This window comes from Microplitis mediator, chromosome 5, assembly GCF_029852145.1.
Source record: "Microplitis mediator isolate UGA2020A chromosome 5, iyMicMedi2.1, whole genome shotgun sequence".
NCBI lineage: Eukaryota > Metazoa > Arthropoda > Insecta > Hymenoptera > Braconidae > Microplitis > Microplitis mediator.
In genome coordinates this window covers 1,186,651-1,201,315 of record NC_079973.1, presented here as the reverse complement: position 1 = coordinate 1,201,315, position 14,665 = coordinate 1,186,651, and the positions used below count along the sequence as shown (strand labels likewise).

Here is a 14,665-nt window from a genome sequence, read left to right as displayed (position 1 = left end):
TGTCATTGTTTCCTTGGGTATAAAGTATAAAAATGCATACATATATATATGAATATATGTATATATGATATATAATTTAAAGAAAAATCATAATGGCTTAAAGAATGCTGTCGCTTTGAAAATATAAACGGTTGTGTATAAGGTTTTACCGACACAACCAAGACGTCGTCGTGTATGCAGCGCACTTGGTGTGCAGAAACTAAATTGAAAAGTCTATAAACGTGACTAGCGTTCGTTGGTGTGTAAAGTCTTCATATATATATATTTATATACTTTCCAGACATAGATATTTTTTGTGTACAAAAGGAATAGAATAGAGAGTAAATAAAAAATTAAGCGATCGGGTGTCGCGATTGTGGGAAAAAAATAATTATAAAATATAGATATTTAAGAAACTTTTTTGAGATAACGGTTATAAGGATTTTTGGGATGTTAATGTAACAATGGCCTCGGGATTTACAACCGATAGCTTAACTCGGTTCCTTATCGAGCCGATACGTAACGCAATCGGAAGGACTTAGATAGAGATCTGACGAGCGGAGATTAAAGATTTTGGAGTAAATAATTCCACGAGGGTGATGGGATAATTATTAAGATATTATGTTTTTTTATTAGGGTAGAGTTCAGATTTATTGTCAGATTTTTCTTTCAATGGTTATGACAGAGAGAAATAAATGGCTGAGATTGTCGTTTTTTTTCAATGATTTGAAATTTTGATTAAATTCTTAAACAGAAATTTTGGTGGCCTAACTTGCCCACTTTCGTTTGGTTCTCTTATGTATTTCTTGTATCAAATTTTCCGGGGTCGATTTGTTCCATTAACTTATTTTTCGAAAAATTTTCCTAAGCCTGCGTCATGCGCGCGCAGGCCGCCATTTTATCAAACATTCGACTCCATTTTGCGAGCCTTTGCAAAGCGACAATCATTTTTTTAAGTTTTTGAATAAAAATGGCTCTGAAAAAAAAACTGCTGTCCCAATTAAAAGCAGAAGTATTTTTTTTAATTTCAAAATTTGTTAATTTTAATTTAATTTGAACCGCGGGAATAATTTAAAAAATATTTAATTAGTACTTAAAACTTGAAGATTCTTTTTCAGTGCAGCCATTCAAAAGTTTATCCACTTTTTCAATATAATTTTAATTAAACTCTTTTCTATTCTTCGTGAAAATTTTTTCAGTACCCAGAAGTGAAGCTTTTGAAAACGCGTATCAATAATGTTCTTTGTAATAAGAGTCTTATTAAAAGCAACAGGATATTATATCTCGTTAAATATATCAATAGCTCTTGTACAAACTTTCTCAATATTGCGTCTCCTTTAACAGTTTTCCGGCAGGAAATTTCTCCGCTATTTATCTCTTCTATAATTAAAACCAATTAATTACTACTTTTCCGATCCCCCAGCAGGGCATTCATAAAATTTGTTTTTCATTTCAAATTGATAAGAATCCTTAGAAAAATTTTTGATTAAGATGTAAATAAATATAGCTTTTAAATGACGATAATTATAAAATGAAAATTGCGCAGCAGAGGGACGCAAAAGGGCTAAAAAGACATCAAAGGATTTTTCTTTTGACGGCTCAGCTCCCGCTTTAATCTTCATTCCATTTCTATGATATGATACTCATCACGTTCACTATTAATTATATCTCACTAAAAATCCGTCTAGATTATATACTTCTTCTATGTTACTAATTTTTGTTTAAAAAAAAAAAAAAAATACGCAAGTCGCTCTTTATTATAATTCCAAAAATCCTCTGTGGAATTAAACACCAAAGGGGGATTACATATTTTTTTAAAAATTCATCATATTGTAATTCTTCAGCTATTTTATCCCCACAAGCAATTTTAATTAAACGTAATCAACTTTTTTTTTCATTTGAAAAACAAATTTTCCGAGTTGTTATATTTTTTATTTAAAAATAAATTAATTAACGAGGTAATTATTAATTTAAAATAATTTATTAAATATTTATAAAATTTTTAAATTGCAGTTTATAATCCCGGGTTATGAAAACGGATAAATTTTGATCGCGCATACACGCATTTTATGTTTATTTACCTCGTTTATTAACTTTATTACGTGTTGCCTATATAAATTGATGTTACACTATATATATATATATTTTTATATATATTTATATTATGAAATAATTTGATTTTACATCGTTAGCAAACCTGTCGATAAAATTTAATAAAAATGTTTATAATTAAAATTAAATTACTAATTAAATTTTTTTTCAATTAACAAATTAGAGGCAACGAAATTTTCAATTTAAAAATTTTTTGAATATAAATAAAATTTTACTGTCGTAGAGATCCCGACTCTTGATCTCTGATTTAAAATTAAATTATAGATTTCATGAAAATTTATATCTTTATAAACTTTTCCGTGTCTATGGGTTAAAAAAATTTTTTTTCGATATTTCGTAAAAAATTATTTTGAATTTAAGTGGATAATATTGATGTCAAGTCACAATTTTAAATTTATGTGTAAATAATTCAAATTTTCGCGAGTAAATTATCGAAATTTTGTATTTTTTAACTGACAGTCATTTAAAAACCGCCAAACAATTTTTGTGATCAAAGAAAAAAAATTTTGCCCCCAGAGAGATTTGAACTCTCGACCCCTGGTTTACAAGACCAGTGCTCTAACCCCTGAGCTATGGAGGCTGCTATATAAATCGGGCAACCTATAGTCACTTATAAGACTCAACACACTTGCAAGCAAATTTTTCCAGTACAAAAATTCATTTTCAGCAAAAAAATAATAATTACACAATTTCGCAATAAAAAAACACTATTTCCTTGACTCAGCAATTTTTATCTCTCATAAAAAAAATAAAACCTCTATGTAATTATATATCTCCTTCACTGACAATAAGAAAAAAATTCAATGATTGACAATCGTAGAATTCAATTTTTAATAATTTATTGGCAATTAAAATTTTTCAATAATAATTAAATAAATACAATAAATTATTTCTTAAGGTCAAAAATTTTTTTTTATTTTTATTAAGTCGACAATAAATTCCATTCTGACATTATGTAGTGATTACTTAATAATTATCATTGCGATTATTATCATTATCTCAATACGATTGATCATCAGTGCGATAATGGAATCTATATGTAGTCACGTATTACATGCGTCAACAATCAATATATACATATACATATATATATTAAGTACGTGGGCACTTGTCTCTAATTACAACCAAATTAACGCCTGTCAAATTAGCCATAGAACTGAGAAATGAAATATTTAAAAATAATTCCGATGTCCTGGCTATTAATTACTTCTAATTAGGAGTCTTGCAATTAATAAATTAATTACGAAAGCTTAATTGAAGCTGTTAATTATCCAGCTAAAATTTTTGCCCAGTAATTCAATTATTTGGTACAAATTTAAAAAAAAAAATATTAATAATTTTTTCCCCGGTTTCTATTATTTATTTATATATTTTATAATAAATGCAAATATTTGCAAACACAATTGAGTTATCGTCGATCGTAAATGTAAATTTAACTACACGGAATATGAAGTAGCTTGTTATCGTCGGGAACAAAACTAAATTTCAGTGGTACAGTACGAAGATGGTTTGTGGGCAAATGCCAAAGTGACCAACGTGGGAGCTGTTTTATCATTTCCTTTAGTCTACGTAATAACAAACTCTGTTCATTGTTCATTTAATAAATGTTAACGTGCACTGTTTTATTTACCTCGACTACCAGGATCTAAATTCTTTTTTTTTACCATCCATTTAATTTTCAAAATAAAAATTCATAAATCCAGGCTTCGAAATACTTAATTTTTTTTTTTTTCAACCATTACTTTTTAACCCTCCCTTGAAATAGTCGGGGGTAAAATGGCCCTCAAAATTTCAATAAAAAAAAATGAATAGGGGAGGGTGGGGCAGAGCGGCCCCCCTGAAATTTTCACCAAAAAAAAAATTTTTTTTTTTTCGACTAATTACTATAAATCCGATATGTTTGCGCATTTTTACCTCTACGCATGACATTTGGGGCAAAATGGACAAGCCCAAAATTTTGAAAAAGTGATTTTTTCATATTTTTATCGTCAAATTAAAAATAAATTATCATAATCCCACATTTCTAGCCCTACGCATAACACCTGGGGCAAAATGGACCAGCCGAAACTTCCGAAAAAATTATTTTTTCATATTTTTTGGCCGTTTCTTTATGTAAGAGGCAAATTTGGTCACTAAAAATTTATAAAAATTAAATTTTTTTTTTTACTTGATAAATTTTTGAAATAAAGTAAAATTATAGAATTGATTTTTTTTTTTATTAAATAACAATTAGTAATTAAGGTAATCGAGAGTGAACGATTTTTTACGCTTTAAAAAATTTTTTTCGAGTAATATAAAACCAAAAATAGTTGTTAAGCGAAAGAAATACATTCTTAATGATGAAAACAATTTAAAAAAAAAAAAAACGAAAAAAAAATTTTTTTTATCACTTTTTGAAGGGGGGCCGCTCTGCCCCACAAAAAAAAAAAATTTTTTTCAGAATTTTGGCAAAATGTCCATAAATTTGTTCGAAATAGGACAAAAGTAAAGTGATCTTATGGTTGAAAGCCACAAAAAATAATAATTGGCTTAGGGGGGCCGCTCTGCCCCACCCTCCCCTACTCATTTAAATTTTATTTATATTATAAAATAAATAAAAAATTTCAAATCGAGAACAAAAGACGCAAACATAATTTAGACTCGAGATAAATAATAATTTCATGCAGATTTCCTGTAAAGCAATGCTGCACGTCCGGAGTTAGTCTAGGGATAGAATATAAAGTCAAGTGGGTAAGTGAACCTCCTGTACCCTCGACATATATATATACATATATATCATCGTGGATGATCTAAATACTAGAAGGAATTACAGTCTCTTACTCTAGCTCGCGATTTTAAGATCCTATGGAATATTCTCTAGTATTCTCATTCTCACATTTCCTTTCTTAGTCGCTTTAACCTTCTATACATTTCCTGTACGTACTCATATTTATGTATACTCTTCATTGTCTTCTCTGACACGGCATTGTTGTTATTATAGTATGGATCTGCGTGTGTGTCGGGTATATATATAGGAGAGCGGGCGCTGTGGGTGTAGTGTAAGTTTCGGTGTTAGTAGTGCAGTGCACAAGAGTAAGTGGACCCTCGAGTACTTTCTTGGATCTTGTAGCGGCCGCCCATTTGGTATCCTCGTACTGCAGGGTAGGTAATAGCTGACGGGTGGAACACCCGGGGCACACACGCTCCGAACAATGACAACTTGTTGGACGGGTTTGTGCCTGTGCCTTGCTAGGTCACTCGGACACCTCGATAACAACTCTTGTCTTTAGCTATCATACCTCTTTATAGTAATAATACTTTTACACTGTAAAAAGAGCGGTGTTAAAAATGGACTCATTTTAACTCCGCCCGGTGTAAAAATAAAATTACACCGGTGTTAAAAATACCGGTGTTAAATCGAGGTAACCGGTGTAAAAGCGGAGTAAAATCGGTGTAAAGGCGGGGTAACTGGTGTAAAAACGGAGTAACATCGGTGTAAAAGTGGGCTAACCGGTGTAAAAGCGGAGTAAAATCGGTGTAAAGGCGGGGTAAACGGTGTAAAAGCGGAGTAAAATCGGTGTAAAGGCGGGGTAACTGGTGTAAAAACGGAGTAACATCGGTGTAAAAGTGGGCTAACCGGTGTAAAAGCGGAGTAAAATCGGTGTAAAGGCGGGGTAAACGGTGTAAAAGCGGAGTAAAATCGGTGTAAAGGCGGGGTAACTGGTGTAAAAACGGAGTAACATCGGTGTAAAAGTGGGCTAACCGGTGTAAAAGCGGAGTAAAATCGGTGTAAAGGCGGGGTAAACGGTGTAAAAGCGGAGTAAAATCGGTGTAAAGGCGGGGTAACTGGTGTAAAAACGGAGTAACATCGGTGTAAAAGCGGGCTAACCGGTGTAAAAGCGGAGTAAAATCGGTGTAAAGGCGGGGTAACCGGTGTAAAAGCGTAGTAACATCGGTGTAAAAGCGGGATAACCGGTGTAAAAGCAGGGTAAACTGCGTCCGCTTGGATTATTGACTTTAAAGATTATAAAACACAAAAAATGTCAGTTCTTTATGAAAATTAATAAAGAATATCATTTATTAACAAGTATAGTGATCGAGTAAGTAAAAATATTCATAAAGTAAAATATTTTAACACTGGTAAAGGATATCTACACCGGCGGCGGCGTTATTTTAACACCGGTTTAGAATATTTACACCGGTCGCGGCGTTATTTTAACACCGCTTTCAGGGGTAAATTTAACACCGATAATTTTAACACCTACACCGTTTGGACTTACCCCGGTGATTTTTTGCAGTGTAGAAGTTCAACTGCTGCTCTATTTTTCACTTGGCTTTTTATTTAGACCAAATTTTAATACTTTATTTTTTAGTGCCCCAGCTCATTTTGTAAGCAAACGCTCGAGGCTTAAGTCAAACTTTTATTTAGAATTTTTTTCAAACAAACGAAAAAAAAAAAGAAATCAATTTGTAGACTCAAATTCAAAATTTGAATAAATGTTTTTTTTTAATTATCAAAAATAGTCGAAATTACGGTTTCCAATAAAAAAACTCTAATTATCCCACAACAAAAAATTACGAACTTCTCACCCAATAAAAACTATCAGACTCGTAAAAAAATCCAGCGCTAATTGAGAGAGGCATAACAACCTTTCCCACAAAAGGTTAAGGTCAATTTCTTTTCACATCGAACATAAATACCAACTTCCCATCAGCAGATTACATTACCCAGCAGCCCTACTCGACCTTTATCTCGTGCATTTTCCTCGGGTTTTTTATCACCGACTTGGTCTTAATGTCACGAGCTCGCGAGCTCTCGAGATCTAAATCCCGGGGCAGTAAAAGAGTAAAAAAAAAAGCTCAGTTTTTCCATACCGCCGAGGCATTCTACACTATTCTATAGCCTAGCGCATCCATTTAACCTCTATACACTCGAAAGGTGCAGAATAGAAGTTGTTGAGTTGAGGCTGGGATCCAGCTCCCGTATCTGAACCCACCCGAAGCTCAACTGCACACTCATTTCCATTTATAGCTCCAGGAAGTTAAGCATACATATACATATACATATATAAATATATAATATGCACATGAGTATAAGGGTATATAATGTACATATATATATATTTTATCGAACGTTCATTTTTATGATTCGTCATTAATGCCAACGACATACCTAAACTAATTGCAATTACCCTACTCTATTAATTATAGGATCAGCTTCAACTACTGCATGTATATATATATGTATATATTTATAACACATGGGTAGATATGAATATATATAGCGTCGGTACGCCTATGTATTGTTATCTTAACTAATCTTAACTTGATTGAAACTTCCCAAGGAACCTCTTACTCTTCCGTGAGTTTAAAGCACTGGAGGGTGCTGGAGGCTATAAACGGGGGGTGGGGGGGGGGGGAAGTGCACAGCTATTCAACCGCACTGAAAGCGCTGCATAACCCTTTACTTGGAAAGTACTATCCGTGCAGACCGGCCTGGACTCTACACTAGTTTAGTGTTCAGTTTAGTTGTCTTGTTGCTGGTGGAGCTGCTGCTGTTGTTGTTCACCGGATAGTAAGCCCACTCGGTCCGCTCGAGATTCCGATCATGATGAAGCATAATCGAACTATTAACTAACGTATAATAGCTTTAACGTGATAAGTTTATTGTATGGAGGCATTGGCTAATTTTCGGGATATTTATTATGATTTGAAATTTTTTTCTATTGGAATTACATATTTTTTTTGGCTGAGGGTTTAATTTACTTGACTTTAATGACCTGATGAGGAGATAAGATAGAGAAAAGTTTTTATGGCCACCATAAAAATTTGTAATTATTTTTTTTCAATGTAAATTTATTGGTATTGAATAAATGTTATAGGGGAGGGTGGGGCAGAGCGGCCCCCCTGAAATTTTCACAAAAAAAAAAATTTTTTTTTTTTCGACTAATTACTATAAATCCGATATGTTTGCGCATTTTTACCCCTACGCATGACATTTGGGGCAAAATGGACAAGCCCAAAATTTTGAAAAAGTGACTTTTTCATATTTTTATCGTCAAATTAAAAAAAAATTATTATAATTCCACATTTCTAGCCCTACGCATAACACCTGGGGCAAAATGGACCAGCCGAAACTTCCGAAAAAATTATTTTTTCATATTTTTCGGCCGTTTCTCTATGTAAGAGGCAAATTTGGTCACTAAAAATTTATAAAAATTAAATTTTTTTTTTTAGTTGATAAATTTTTGAAATAAAGTAAAATTATAGAATTGATTTTTTTTTTATTAAATAACAATTAGTAATTAAGGTAATCGAGAGTGAACGATTTTTTACACTTTAAAAAATTTTTTTCGAGTAATATAAAACCAAAAATAGTTGTCGAGAGAAAGAAATACATTCTTAATGATGAAAACAATTAAAAAAAAAAAAAAACGAAAAAAAAAATTTTTTTTATCACTTTTTGAAGGGGGGCCGCTCTGTCCCACAAAAAAAAAAAAAAATTTTCAGAATTTTGGAAAAATGTCCATAAATTTGTTCGAAATAGGACAAAAGTAAAGTGATCTTATGGTTGCAAGCCACAAAAAATAATAATTGACTTAGGGGGGCCGCTCTGCCCCACCCTCCCCTATTTTATGATAAATAAAATATGAGAAGCTTAATGAAATAAAATATTTTTTAATGAATAATTAAAAGCGCGAATTGGAGTTTAAATAAAATTAACAAAGTGATGATTTGAAAGAGTACTGGACTCTGCTGGTTAAATGTTTAACTAAAATAATAAATTCAATCTACATACTCTGCACTTTTATTTAAAAATTTTTTTTTTCTGTCAATTCTTAGCGAACATGTCGGCTTATCTTGGGGGATTAGTACCGCGGAACTTTGGAAGACAGTTTCCTAACGAGCGAAAGTACTGAGAAAAAGAATTAACAAAAAGTAAATTAAAAATAGAGTAAAAGGTGAAAAAAGTTTAGTGCGCTCGATCCCAAAGCGGGTGGCGAAGAAAAAAAATAAACTCGCGGTAACCTGGAGAATCCACGCGGGAAGATTGCTTTCGGTTATCGGGGCTCGCAGATCGATCCCAGTGATATGATTTATAGGACAAGCCGGAGGCTTTAAATTTTATGCTGACCGGGAATCTAATTTTCAATAGTTAATATCGTATGCCCGGATCGAGGGTTAATTGGAAAATTGTTTCGTTAAAAAATTACTATAAAAATTTCAAAACTTTCTCAATTAATTTTACTATAAAAAAAATATATAGTCCTCGGCCTATTTTTGATTTCATTTTTTTTCGCTTTGTCTTATCGTATTGATAAAAAAAAATATGACGAACCCAAAAAATAAATATATTTTAAATCATTTTATCGGTTTATAAGTCACGACACATAAAGTCTTTATCTACTTAAAGTTATAAAAGTAGTTTTTGTAACGATAACCTGAATTATTTTATTAAATCTAATCTATTTTACATCTAATGTACGAAAAAAAAAATTTTGCCGGGCAAAAATAATTCTTCCAAAAACTTCAAAATTTGGACTAAATTTTTTTTTTGTCGAAATCCATTTCACCCCAAGTTTTCAAACAAAAATTTTTGTCGCACTGCCGGGATGGCCAATTTGCCCCACCTAAGACCCAATAATTAAAAATTGGTCTAAAAAAAAAAAAAAATAATTTTGAATGAGGTCTCATTTAGCTGAGATTTTTATGTAATTATAAATTATTAAGTGAATTAATGAATAAATTGCTAATTAATGTCCTGAAAAAAAAAGTTGATTTAATTATCAGTTCAAATAAATTTTATCTCTTCTCATTTTTTATGACTTGAATATTTTATTACATTGTCTTCTAATGAAATTGGATATTTTCATGTAAATTGGAGCTATAAAATTTTAATTAATTAAATTTATCGAAACCTAATAATTTTAATAGACGAAATTCAATCAACTTTTTTTTTTTTTTTTTTTTTTTTGAAAATGTTTTCAATAAAAAGCCAAGCAATTTAATATATGAAAAGATTTTAAAAGCAAATATTTTCATTAAACGAATTATATTAAAATGGCTTTTGACAATAAATATGATTTACCCTGCACTCGAAGCCATTAGACCTCAGCGTAAAGGCTTTTGTTATTTTAATACAAAACCAAACATATTTTCAAAATTATTTTTATAATATTTATTTAGATTTTCTTGTCGCAAGTATTTGTCAAAGGTTTTTTCATAACTATGTTTTTCATGTATGTTTTATATATATTATATATATTATTTAATAGAAAATGCTGCAGTAAACAAAAGCTTTCAGACCCTTTGTTTGCTGGTTTTTTGAAAAAAGTTGTAATACATTTCCAGAACAAATTATTAGCGGAACTTGTTTTTTATTCCGTAGTAATTAATTTTTAATGAAATTTTCTCTATGGTATTAAATTACTATGATTTTTATTTATTTTTCAAACAAAAATCAGAGAATATATCCGCAAAATTTGGTATTTTCGACGCGATTACTATTCAGGATAAATTTGATCGCGGAAATATGAATAAACGTGTAACTCGCAAGCTCTTTACATCAATGTACTAGACTTTTTATAAAATGAATTTACCGATGAGCACATTATTGAATATTTCTGATAAAGTATTCAGTATTTTTATTTTATTTATCATTAAAACCCGAGAATTTACGATGTACATAAATTTTATATTCAGATCACAAATTTACTCTACATAAAATAATATTTTTTAATTTTAAGTTCGTAAATGCGGAAAATTTGAAAAATTTTGAGTGTTTTAGTAATTGAGGTTTTTTCTAAATTTTTTTAATTTTCTTGACGATACCTGAGGGTAAAATTGAATATAAATATGTCATTTTACTCGTTAGAATGTCTAGTTTGATGTAAAATGACTGCTGATAATTACTTTTTATTTTTTGGAGTAGAAAATCTCAAAAAACTTTTTCAAAACATAAATTCAGAGCTCGTGGAAATTTTTGAAGTTGTTTTTTTTTATACTTACTGCTGGCTACAATGAAATTAGAATACGCAATTCTACTAGTTAAAATGTCTACTTTAAGGTAAAACAAAAAATTACAGACGAATATTTCATTTTCAATTAGAAAATATCGAAAAACCAAGACCGTTTCCGTTGAATCCGAACGACCGATTCCAAAATTTCAAAATTTATTTTTGCAATCTTCCTGTCGTCCAAAATTGAAAAATAATAGATCATTTTACTCGTCAGAATGTCTACTTTAGTATAAAAAATAAAATTACATCAAAATATTTTATTTAAAAATAGAAAATTTCAAAAAACCAAGACCGTTTCCGTTAAAATCAATGGACTGGTTCTAAAATAATTCTTCTTCTCAATCTTCCCGTCGTCTAAAGTTCAACAAAAATAGACAATTTAATCCGTCAAAATGTCTCCTTGACTACGAAAAAAAAAAATCATATCAGTAATTTCAGTCTTTTACAAAAAAAATCTCAAAAAAAATAAATTCTATAAAAAAATCCATTTCCATTTGAGAATAAAGTTGTTATTAAATTTCTTACTGCACACGAATATTAAGTTTAAACAACAATGATATTACATCGATCGTAAGTAAAAAGTTATCATAAACAAAAGTTTCCGTCCATAAAAAAATAAAATGGTATAGCATTAACATGTGACTGGAGTATAAATAAATATAAAAAAAATATAATGTACATAACTAGTTTAGTGTAGTTTACTGGGGTGTATCTAGTGTACCAAGAACACGCCAAGTACTTAATACTTTTGTTGAGCGTTCTTATGGACAGGACTGGAGTAGAACGAAGAGTTTGCGCCACCCGGTTTACGCGCTTGTTCCCAGAGCCGCGCGCTGCTAAATCCGACAGTACGATACGTGCCGGCGTCGCGTTCTACACGCTCATCTTACCTCCTCTCATTGATATTTATCAGTGTCCGAGTAAAAAATAGTAAAATACCCACTTGACCCAGCATTCAAATCAGTCACTAATTCACAGTAAAAAAAAATTAAATCAAAAAAATTTAAATCAAATCAAGATCCAGCGGAAGGTCAGAGGATCTAAGAGAGGGTGAAGGATTACTTGTGCTCACTTGTACCCAGTGACCATCTGGTTCACTGCAGATTCAAGTGGTAGATTCTTACCGCAGACTGACCGTTTCAAACGTCATTCAGAAGTTTAACTCAATCAGATTTGTCCCAAGTATTTGGAGATTCGCTATCTCACCGTAATCCTCACTGAAAATTTAATTCGACTTCCGTTAATTTCGAGCCTCGGTAATTTTTTTTACCAATCAAATTAAGTGGAAAAAAATAGTGACAGTTATCAGTAAATAAATAAATGGAAAAAATGTCAGAAGTCGATCTTGTAAAATTATAAATTCTGACATGTTATTGACCCACGAACAAAAGCCTAATAATGATAATAATAAATATGAGCAAAGAATAAGGGTATAATATAATATATTTATAAGTTGTTTAGTAAAGCAGTAACCAGACGGACATAAGAACCCAACACGTAGTGATTTATCGTCGTGGGTTAAGGTCTTAGACCGTTCGATTATGTTTATAAGATGTTTTAGTGCAAAGCTGTCTGATGGCTGTTTTATGGGCCAACTTAGAACTCATTATTACTTTTTTATGTTTAAATAAATTATCAACGCTGGTCATTGACTTTTTGAATAAATAAATTATTTATTTATTTATTTTTATTATTAAAGTGATTTTTAACATAAATATAAATAATTATATTTATCAAGTATCGAGTGATTGTGATGACATAAACTCGTCTTTAAGTTTAATTGGGTTGTATTATAAGTAATTAGCAGTTACTGTGTATTAAGAGGTGACACTCTTGACGTCTAGACTGTTAATTAATCACTCAGCGTAATATCTTAGGTGAGTGTCTTAATTAATGCTTTCAACTTTATAAATTTTATATATACATAATTTTAATAGAGGGTCACTAATTAGTGACATATATATTTATTTGAACATAAAGGGGAAGGGCGGGCGAATCGCGAGCGCTAAGGAAATAATGGATTGCGCATGTGAATTTTTCTGACTTTTATTTCAAGCAAATAAACAAAATTTCCAGTTGCCACATAAAAATTTTTTTTTCCGGGCGGGAAAAATGGGCCACTGCCTAAGAAAGTGAAAAAATTTTGGGACAACCGAAGATATACAAAAATTTTTTACCAAATTTTTGGAGTGGTCCATTCTGCCCACCCGGACCCATTTTGCTCGGCCTCCCCATATATTCTGACGAATTTTATTTATTTAAAATTATCTTTAAATTCATTAGATGACTGGCATTAGTTGATTATGCAAAATCGAGTGACAGTTATCATTCATCAAAATCATGTTGCGATAATGATTTATGCCATAATTATCGATTTGTGTGCATGTGTGTTTGTGTGCGAGTAGAAGTCGAGAGTGGGCTGAAGTTTTGTAGGAAAGGGACAGAGACGATGAGGAGGACGGGTCGGGGCCGGGGACGAGAAGAGGAAGAGAAAGAGAAAGAGGCTTAGGTTGAGGTTGAGGTTGAGGATGTGAGTGTGGATGAATTAACATGAGTATATTGGGCAATAGGCATTCTATAAATTACTGCGGTCCGGAGACAGATATTCAGCGTCGGGATGTCTAACCACCCGATGACACGACGAAACAATTCACATTCACGTGGTTGATAGTTTATCATTATTATAATTATGCTGATGGGTGTTTCGGAGTAATTGATTTATTAATCGCCCGTTATTTAATCATAAGTCATTTTTGTCATTATTTATAACTCGGAATTTATTACCATTTAATTATGCCTGGGTGTTTTCTGGATATTTTTTTTTTTCCTAATTGATGGTTTGTTTGTTTATTTTGAATTTTTTTTCATTGATACTAAAAAATATTTATTACTTGTCGGTTTTATTTAAATTTTTTAATAGAGAGATAAAATTAAATTATCATTTTTATTTTTTTTCTGGTTATTATTAATAAATTTATGATTTTAATTAAATTTCATTTTTACTTCTATCGATATTCTGCATAAAAAAATTGATGACAAAATGAAAAAAATTTTTTTATAAAAAATCTTTTTCCACTAAAAATCACAGATATTTTAAATATCAAAGTCAATGAATTTTTTACAACAAATCTCTGTAAAAGTTTTGCCAAAAAGTTTACTGTACACCGAACAAATGAACGAAAATCCTTTTTTGAACTAATGACAAAGTTTGCTTTCATTTATAGGGATTTTACTAAGCTCGTGTTTGATTTATGCTTTTGTTCCGCCCACTGACTAAAAAATAATTTATAGAAAAAAATAAAAAAATTTACATACTGACATTTCATCAGAACCCATCAATTCCATTGATTTTTTTTCAAATTCGCGCGTGACGTAGATCTGAAAAAAATAATTTATTTTTCTTCATTTAATTACACAAAATTTATTATTCAAATTTACCGCCGTGATTTCAAATATTTTATCAAATTTATTTTAAAAAAAAAATTCCCGCCACGGAAAGCCTAAAAAATCTCCGTTAAATTTTTAAGTAACCCAATTTTTTCTAGATATCGCTCATAAATTCATAAAAAAATTGA

The 14,665-nt window shown here is 30.8% G+C and overlaps 1 protein-coding gene and 1 non-coding gene across 6 annotated transcripts in view; one reads left to right on the top strand and one right to left on the bottom strand.

The window, feature by feature from the left end:
• Positions 1–14,665, top strand: part of LOC130668169 (serotriflin-like) — a 78,401-nt gene that overhangs the window by 17,270 nt on the left and 46,466 nt on the right. For 2 of the 5 annotated variants that reach the window (XM_057470308.1, XM_057470303.1), the window contains exon 1: positions 5,082–5,232. The exons of 1 other annotated variant lie outside the window; for it this stretch is intronic. The gene's annotated coding sequence lies outside the window, so the exon portion shown is untranslated. Of the gene's footprint in view, positions 1–5,081; positions 5,233–11,939; positions 12,968–14,665 lie in introns of those variants that run through there. 2 more of the 5 variants (XM_057470309.1, XM_057470304.1) reach the window with 2 other exon arrangements.
• Trnat-ugu (transfer RNA threonine (anticodon UGU)) lies at positions 2,599–2,671 on the bottom strand. Its single transcript has one exon. It is a non-coding gene; the product is annotated as a tRNA-Thr (tRNA).